Consider the following 9,705-nt stretch of genomic DNA (forward strand, 5'->3'; position numbering starts at 1 on the left):
GGACCAAGTGTGAATGAAGAAACCTTATATCAAGGACCAGAGCAAACATTGTTTTCTTTATGCCTCACACCAAGACAACAAAATAAGACGTTTTCGGCTTATAAAACACTTAAAAAAGAAATAGGTCAACCGCACCTGGGTAAACAGGTCTTGTTTAACCCTCTAACTCCAGTAGCATAGCCTCACACCCTATGATTCACTGGAGATCCTGTTTGTCCAGTTGAACTAAAGGACATGAAGCGAAACTGGGTGTGTATCCACAAGAGGGGGGATACAAAAGCATTTTAAAAAACAGCTTTATTATAGTGAGTTTTATTAGAGCTTTAGCAGAGTGGCATTTGTAAAATGAACAAAAATGTAGGCTTAGATGCTGAATCAAATAAGATGTAGCCTAATAGAGCAGGCTAAAAACACCATACAGTGCATATAACCTTTGACAACAGCTTTTGCAAATGATGGGCAATAAAATAAACCTATTGTGCATGGTGCATATGCCACTGGGCCTGGGGCCTATACAGAATAAGGTGCACAGACACGAGTCTAAGGAGTCATGTATCACCCTTATGTGAGAGTAACAGTTTGGTCAGACAATCACTCTACCACAATCCAAGTGAAATGAGAGATGTTGTAATAGACATTTACGGCCGTACCTTTCCATATCAGGTCTAGACCTAGATGATCGACGTCATCATGTAGCCTGACATATCACACTGTGAGTGGTGAGCTAAAAGTAGAATGCATTTTGCATTCTTGAAGTAACCGGACCAACAGTTTATAGATAAAAGCTGCATTTGATAGAATCTGGTACCATCATCATGGCTATTGGCTGTGGCCTCTCCGCTAAAGAAAGTGGTGCTTTCTAATCCCTGCCGCCTAATACTTTCACCATAATGCTGTTCAGTTTTATTTAAATTGTTATCAAATTGTTTGAAACCAATCGCGAGAGAGACAACAAGGAAGACACACTGTATAATTGTTGAAATATACAGTACAGGCCAAAAGTTTGGACACACCTTCTCATTCAATGTGTTTCCTTTATTTTCCTGACTATTGTAGATTCTCACTGAAGGCATCAAAACTATGAATGAACACATGTGGAATGATGTACTTAACAAAAAAGTGTGAAATAACTCACTAAATATGTCTTATATTTTAGATTCCTCAAAGTAGCCACCCTTTGCTTTTTTGTTGTTAATAAAATATATAATAATAATAATATTAAATAATAACATATTATTATTAACACATATTATATTTAATATTATTATTATATATGTTATTAACAACAAAAAAGCAAAGGGTGGCTACTTTGGGGAATCTAAAATATAAGACATATTTAGAGTTATTTCACACTTTATTGTTAAGTACATCATTCCACATGTGTTCATTCATAGTTGTGATGCCTTCAGTGAGAATCTACAATGTACCAAATAGTCATGAAAATAAAGGAAACGCATTGAATGAGAAGGTGTGTCCAAACTTTTGGCCTGTACACTGTACAACTAAACCGAACGCTCGTGCGATAGAAAGTATGGTCAAGTCGAAAAATAAATGGCGTGCGTGTACTGCGTGATCACCGCGCGCTTCGCTTCTGCGCTGCGGCAGTTGCCAGGGGAGATGGGAAGGGGAGGGGTTATGATTGGCTGAATATGGAAGGGGAGGGGTTATGATTGGCTGAAAGTGCGTTTGTTGCCATGGCGACGGCGCGGGGTTCGGTAGCGTTGGCTGTGCGGCGTGATCTGCGCTCGCGCTGCGTGGATGGAGGAAACAGCTGCCTGGTCTGATCTCTGACACCGCGCGAGACACAGACATCTGAACGTATTGGACACAATCCCTCTGCCGTACTTCACTAAGGCACCGCGTGCATGAATGTAAGTACTTGACAAGAACGTGTCTTTATTGACGATTATTGTGTCAAATATGTATAAATGCTTTAGTCTGTTTTCCGTAAAAAGCTCGTGAACTAGTCCAGTGACTGATACAGCAGCATGGCAGATCACATAAGCAAGCAGCTACTTCCCCCATTTGTTCCCTGAGATTTTGCTTGCTTTGGGTTTTTCATGGTTGAATGTTAATAGGTTTCAGAAGCGCATTGAAACTTTTATCATTTCCAAGCCTCTATTTGATATATATATGCCTTATATAACTATTATCTATACGAAGTTACTGGCGTCGTGGTCCATGTGGCTGGGTGTTCTTAGCTGTCGGGGCTAGCTGGGTAGCAAACTTCTTTTGTGGTCGAGCCTAACGTTAGAAGCTAACGTTCAAAATAGCCTGTTTCAATGTGTTGTAATTAAACAACGTGAGCGATAATGTTACATATATGATATAATTATATATAATATATGTACATATATCACACACACACACACACACACACACACACACACACACACACACACACACACACACACACACACACACATACATACACACGCACACGCACACACACAAAACAGATCATGTTAACATGTTTACGTACATGGCAACTCATGTGACTTCAGAGGCGGTTAAATTATATGTATGATGTTACATATTAATGCAACAATGTATCCAGATTTGATATTTTGTGTCCAGCATTCGAATCATGACCTCACAATGTTCTCCCATCATCTTGATTTTAATTGGTCAGATTGTGTTGCGCTTTGCTGACATGGAATGGAACGTGTGTGTGTACCTTTCACCTCTGTGTTCCACTCGCCACGCGATTATGACATGATCGCACTTCAATTGAGTTTCGTGACGTTAGAATTATAAGGTTCTATCTAAATTTTTGTCAAAATTGAGTTTTTTTACATAATCTGATCCATTAGGTGTTTATTAATGCCTGTGTGGTGTTATTTTTTAAAATGTTGCCATTTTTGAGTTAGTAATAATTAATAAAATACAAAGGTTCCATCTCACAAAACATAATGGAATGTAAAAACTTGGACGCTCAATATCTCTGAACTACCCTAAACGGAGATAGAACCTTATAATTCTAAACTCACGGTTTGTTATTTAACCACTAGCGATCGCAGCCAGGCAAAACTACTGTACTTATTTTTATTACACGGGTGATTTACAGTAACAAGATCCGAATGAAATTGATCAGCTAGATACATTTTTCAAAACATTCGTCGATGTTGGCCTGTTCATGCGAACAACTGGCTTTCAATCATGCGACGAAAAAAATGTAGGGCAACTTTGAGAGGGGGGTGATAGTTGAAAGGGGAGAGGGGGGGGGGTAATCCGTGTTTATGTTAGTTTGTACGGTTGTGTGGTCATCTATTGAATATAGATAGCTACTGTCGCTGCTCTTCTGAAGATAGGAAACTACCATTGGAACAGATCTGCTATTACCGTGCTATTTATTTTATATTATATATATTTTTTTTTTTTTTTACTGTTTTGCGGAATCCTTTTTGAGCTCAGAGACTTTGGCACGTGGCTCACGCAAGCTCATTTTCATCCACCAACCGCCTCTGACGTCACATGAGTCGCCATGTACATAAACATGTTAACATGATCTGTTTTGTGTGTGTGTGCGCGTGTGTGTGTGTGTGTGTGTGTGCGCTCTGTTATTCAAATCTGGACTGCATTGTCGCTCGTTTACACTTTCCCGTCCACGCACTCATTTTGTACATTGTGCGTCGCAACATAAAGTTGTTTGGTTGTTTGAACCAATTATTTGTGTCCACACACAATTGGCCTACAAACATATAGAAGAAGTGCAGTTCTTAAAGTTTACTCTACGACCTCGAGCCGTTGACCCCCCCTCCTCAACTGATGTACATTGGCCCCGGGATGTGTCCCCGGGGGATGTGTCCCTTTGACATCCCGTCTGTTGGTGATACGTTGGTCTTTGGAACTGAGCAGCATGGGGACAAAGTAATCATCATAGTAGATCTCTCCATAGGTCCTGATCACATTCCGCAAACACATTATGACAGGGGACAAAGTAATCATAGTAGATCTCTCCATAGGTCCTGATCACATTCCGCAAATACATTATGACAATTAGTGTTGTTCCGATACCATTTTTTGATCCCGATACCGATACCTGACCGTGCAGTACTTGCCGATACCGAGTACCGATCCGATACCATGGCGTTTGAAAAAACAAAACAAAAAAACATGTTTTTTGAGCCGCATACTCACCTCGATGTAAAATTATTGCTAACACTTAGTCTGGCACTGCTCAAAACCTTTGTAAAACTCGTAAAGTTTTTGTAAAACTTAAGTAAAAGAAAAAACAAAAAAAACTTGCGTTTTTGTAAAGTACTCGCCGATACCGATACCAGCATTTTTGTGCGTATCGGTGGCCATGCCGATACTAGTATCGGTATCGGAACAACACTAATGACAATCTAGGATTGTATAGTAGTAGTACTGTTTCATGTCGCTAAATGACTGCATAGTAGAGCAAACAGGATCTTTTCCTTGGAATATGAAAGTGTGTAAGGGAGAAGGGCTGACCTCATAATCATGAATGTAGTGCAAAGGTTGATGTTGGTCATCAGCACTAGTGGCTAGGCTGTGCTAAGTACACAATGTAGTGGATTATCACAAGATTGTCCCAGATACAGAATACTTTCCAAACATAGTCCAAGCGTTGCATTCTCTTTTTCCCAAAGGTAACTGGTTGGTGGTGTGACATTCAATCCCTATAAACATCCAATTGATCATTATGCTATTGTGCCGTGATAGTGCAGGGACAGTGTTCCTGTTTCGTTAAACAGATGTTGTTTGCTGACAAATGTGCCGCAGAAAACAAAGGAAACTGGTAATAAAATGAGAGAAACGGAAGTGATCAACCTGTCGTTATTTTATTGCCAGGAATTCCATGGCGTGTGTGTGTGTGTGTGTGTGTGTGTGTGTGTGTGTGTGTGTGTGTGTGTGTGTGTGTGTGTGTGTGGTTTGCTGAGAACCATCTGGGTTTTCTCTTTTTTTTTGGTGTGTGTGAGTGTGTTTCAAAGTACACATGCTGGTCTAGTGTATACAGAGGCTGCAGAAGGGTAAGTATTTTTGCTGTCCAAAATAGCCTGAGACAAGCTCACTTTCATGGCATTCATTACTATAAATAAGACCTGCCATAACCGTTTCATGCCAGCAGCATTACGAGGGTTTTCACTGCACAGGCACGTGGAGACGGGAGGTTGTCACAAGTGGAGCGGTGTCATCTTCGCTTGGGCTCCCCATAATAAGGTTATTTACATTGCCGGCATGAGAGAGCACCATGTTTTGATTTGCCCTCAACACCATATAACACAGAGTGGAAGCTATGCTATTTAATCAAACAAGAGGAATAGAAAGCCAGCTGCTCAATCTTGGTGAATATTCTAGGCAATTTCCTAGGGGACTTCTTAAAGAGCACAACACCGACTATAGATTTGTGAGTTGTTACGCTGGAAAACCGGGAATGGAAAAACAAATGATTTTGAAACATGTCTAGGTGCCCCATTGTTGATTAAATGCTGGTCATAAATGTTGGTCATAAAGCTCTTATTATGCCTGACACAGGCTAGTATTAAAGTTACTGGTCTGCTTGTCAACACTTGAGCATGGTTAGATTTCATGCACCGTGTCTAGGCCCTATTTGCTTTGAAGTAAGCTATTTGACAACCTATCAGAGAGGGTTTATGCCTCATCATGCTTATTATAGTAGTATGTAATACTGTGTTTATGCCAAGCAATCCCCATTACCTTGACAAGAAAGTGCCTAATCTATGTTTTCACAGCATGATGGACTTTGACCTAGACTAGAGTGAAGTAAGGCTATCCCTCGCAGCTGCAGTATGCTTCTGGAAGTGTCTCCTGTGTGTGTGTCTTTGAGGATTAAAAGCCATTGAGAAAGAAGTCCTGTGTGTTAGGTTAGTGTGCTAAGTATGAAGAGAACTTTCCTCCTCCTATTCTTCTATTGACTTCAGTTTACTTAGGAGCCGCACTCGGCACCCCTTTATACCCAATTAACACTCAATGTGGGAACATCTTCAATGCTCACGGCGTATTGTAGGCCTCATTACTGGGTTTGGATTATCTGGGTCTTTGACCTTTTCATGACCAGAGAGGGCTGACTGATTGTATTAAACAATTTAGAATTGACCTTATGATGTTTAGGCTTCTTGTTCTCTAAACACGGTTGTTGTTGTTGTTGTTGTTGTTTTTTTCTAATATTTTTCATGGAGATGGAGTGCCAGACAAGGACATTATAAAGGCTTCTATCACTATAGAGTTAGAGATTGTTAGATGCCTATCTATGACTTTATGGTTTTGAGCGACAACCATTAGTTTAATAGTATGACCAGGAAATTGATTACTCTGAATTGGTTTACTATCACAGTGAAAAGAGATCAGATTAAATCATACCTCTTAACTAGCAATAATGATTTAAATGAAGTGAAATAAGAGCAAAAAGCAGTGTTGTCTGGCTGTCACACAAGCCACGGTTCTTTTTTTTTGTAGGAAAAGACCCTGTGATTCTGTAATAGATTCATGGCTCATCTCTCCTTTTCATTTTGTCCTCTCTGTGGTTTTTGTAGGGACAGGGAAGTGTGTAGTTTCTCCTATCTGCCAAGCATCTCTGGTGGCCTCAGATCTCACACTGAACCAGCCACCTTGGCTCTCCAGCCATCAAGGGCCCGACTCTTGTCTGCTGATATTATCTGGCCTTTGTTTGGAGGTGACTGCTTTTAATGACTGCAGCTGCACACATTTTTCATCTCCTGTTTGCCCCCCCTTCTTTTTTTGCCAAGAGCAACCGACCAGGAGGAGGGACATCCCCAGGAGCCTGCAATGCCTCAGTTGTCTTGGTTACGTGACATCAGAGTGCAGTAATCAAATATAGGCGGCTGCTCTGAATTTGGGTTGCAAATGTTTACTGCTGTGTCTTCTTGCAAAGGCGTGTTGCCCCCGTTCTTACCCCCCCCCCCCCCCCCCCCTCGGGCCCCCAATCACAAACAAACGTCTGTGCGCTGTCCCAACAGGGGGCAGAGGGGAGGGTTTGTGCAGAGTGGTATATTAGAAGAGTGATGCCAATGAAGGGGTACATTCTATTGGATAACACTTATGGAGACTCATAGTTTCCTTGACGCAAACCTGTGGCGCAGGTAGCCAGCCAGCCAGTCTTACAAATATTGCCAGCTTAGATTTTAATCTTCGAACTGAATATAGACTGCAAAACGTCTTACCTGACATTTGGGCTGCCTATTTTCACCTGCCATGAAGTCTTGATGGCCCTGTCCACTTACATATCATAAACCATCTATGTACTTCTGATCCGCCCTAAAAAGCCATCACAGTACCTCACAATTATAAAAACATTAATTTACAAAGACATTCTATTTCGGCAATTTAAGATGTACTACATAATTTTTTCCACACAAAAACTGACTGGGAAACAATGCATCTCTCGCGCACACACTGATGTAGGAAGCTGACGTTGCCAGTGGTTGACATCATCGCACTTGTTCCTCAAAGGTAAACAAACACAACTTTCAGAACAAAACAGAGGCATAAGAGAGATGTCTGGAGTGAAAGGTGCACAATGTCATAAATATTTTCCCTGGTATTTGCTGTTTCAGCTCATTCAGATGAAGCACATCCATGCGCACCACACAGCTGATGAAACGTGAACTCTGCGCACAATGGTTGCCATGACATTTAAGCCTGCGCTGTAGCATCTTTAACTTCAACTGACTAAATGCTGATACAGAGGTGTCTCTGGTACTAAAGGTTGAAGTGGTTGAGAGATGCCTTTTTTAGGATGGCCTTTGACCAGCAGTTAATCTTTCCACAGCAGTATGTGACTGTAAGAAGACATAATTTGGGGGAAAAAAGGAATTTCTTCAAGTATTCGAAGCCTCAGTAATTGAATTGCCAGGTGCTACTTTTCTAATACCACTCCTGGGTTTGTGTATCTTATTGAAGCAAAGTCTAACCCTAACCCTAAGGATAGCTTTTGGGGTTTGTTTAGAATTTTTAGGCCTGCGTGTTTGAGTGTGGAGGGTGCAAATGGATGTACATCTTTGAATTGGTCCCTAGACACCTCAGAAATTGCCCCTCCCTGTCTCTCTGCCTGTCTGATTTCTGGGAAGAGGATTTAAGACGCAGGCCACTAGGCTCTGCCCAACTGAAAGTGATGCTAATAAGACCGTTGCCTTGATTGAGTGAGAGGCTGTGTCCTGCGTCTCAGCCCACAATGGGCCTTTGTCCAGGTCACTCCTGGCTCAATAAACAGGGTTTGTTTTAATTGAGACGGCGGTGTGACGAGGATGCAGGCCACAGACCGGCTTGGGTGACAGATATCAAGATTCTTGGCGAAGTTGGGAGGTAAGGGGGGGGAGTAGGGGTTAATGAGTAAGGGTTCTCAGCTGCACAGAGAGAGCATCTGCCTCACTCACACAGCATGGAAACAGACTGGCCACTAGGGCGGCGCTGTGATATTGGATGCTGCTGTATGTAAATACATAATGTTGTTGATGATCGATGCATTTTGAAACCATGAACAATGAGTCGAAGTTGTAACAACATTGCAAAGTCAAGAAAAAGCAGATCTAGAGAGTGTTGTTGTTGAGTGCTTTTTTTTATTCTGTGACTAAGTGAGTTATTCTGTAGTGTCTTATTGCTTTAGGCAGTATAACATGTTTATTTGTCATAAACATTTCCTTGAGAGCTACTGCCAGTGTTTTTAGACATTCAAAAGCATTTGAGGCTCTTGCCACACGCTATGCTAGAGGGTGGGGAGTGTTGTTTGCACACACTTAAGTCTACACCACATGACCCCTAGAGATAAAGTATCCGTGTTGGGTGATGGCAGGGGTGTACTCTGGAAGGCCTTCACCTCCTTTGACAGTTCAACCACAGTCAGTGGCAGTCGTACCATACTGGCGGGGGGAAGGAATGGATCCCTAAAAGCTGTTGTTGACCTCATCAAGTAATGTTGACTTTTAAATTGAAATGCTCACAGGCTAAGTTGATGTCTTTAACAAACCTATTTAAAGCTTGGCTTTTCATCTGTGTGCTGTGTATCATTTAGCCCAGTTAAAGGGTTATCTATAATATATCTGTCCTATGTCACTTTCTCTGTAGTCTGGATAAGGTCCAGGTAGTGTGTGAGCTAAATGACACAGATTGTGTATTGTTTGTCACCAGCACAACGTGATACTCTTCTCTCTGACTCGCATATGTGAATTGGGTGACTCAGATGTTGGTGGATGGTCTCTGGTTTCTCTCTGCTTTTGCTTTCTGCTCTGCAACAGTCTTAGGCTACCACTCAGGGTTAAGGCATATACCATGAGGCCTACACCATGTCCCCATAGCTTGCCATGGGGGGTACTATTGATACATTTTTGGGGCATGTTTGCTGACCAGTTACTGTTGATCAGACATGAGCACACACAACATACCCCTGAGCATGAACAAATGTTCAGGTTGTATCATTACGATTTATTCTCCCCAATCTCTGGTGTAATTTAAGGATGGATTACACTCGCACTCGCACTCGCGCACACACACACACACTCTCACAGGGCACTGAGAATACAGTTATGTGAGGGGGCTAAGCTAGTCCTTCATGGTGGGAACTCCCCTAGCCTCCTGTTGTCACTGGATAAGGAAGGTGTGTGTGAGGTGCAGGTGTGTGTCTGTGTGTGAAGTGGGTGAGTATGCCAATGAAAATTAACTTCCTTAACCGTGTCGAGGTGTTTCCTTCTCTCGGTTCTCTGT

At 41.8% G+C, this 9,705-nt stretch overlaps 1 protein-coding gene across 2 annotated transcripts in view; it reads left to right on the forward strand.

Moving 5' to 3' along the window:
* Positions 1-1,734: 1,734 nt before the first annotated feature.
* Positions 1,735-9,705, forward strand: part of foxn2a (forkhead box N2a) — a 26,381-nt gene continuing 18,410 nt past the window's right edge. Inside the window, exon 1 of one of the 2 annotated variants that reach the window (XM_080546585.1) lies at positions 1,735-1,871. The gene's annotated coding sequence lies outside the window, so the exon portion shown is untranslated. Of the gene's footprint in view, positions 1,872-8,859; positions 8,915-9,705 lie in introns of those variants that run through there. The other variant, XM_080546586.1, reaches the window with a different exon arrangement.

The sequence above is a fragment of the Nansenia antarctica genome (assembly GCF_963989245.1).
Source record: "Nansenia antarctica genome assembly, chromosome: 1".
NCBI lineage: Eukaryota > Metazoa > Chordata > Actinopteri > Argentiniformes > Microstomatidae > Nansenia > Nansenia antarctica.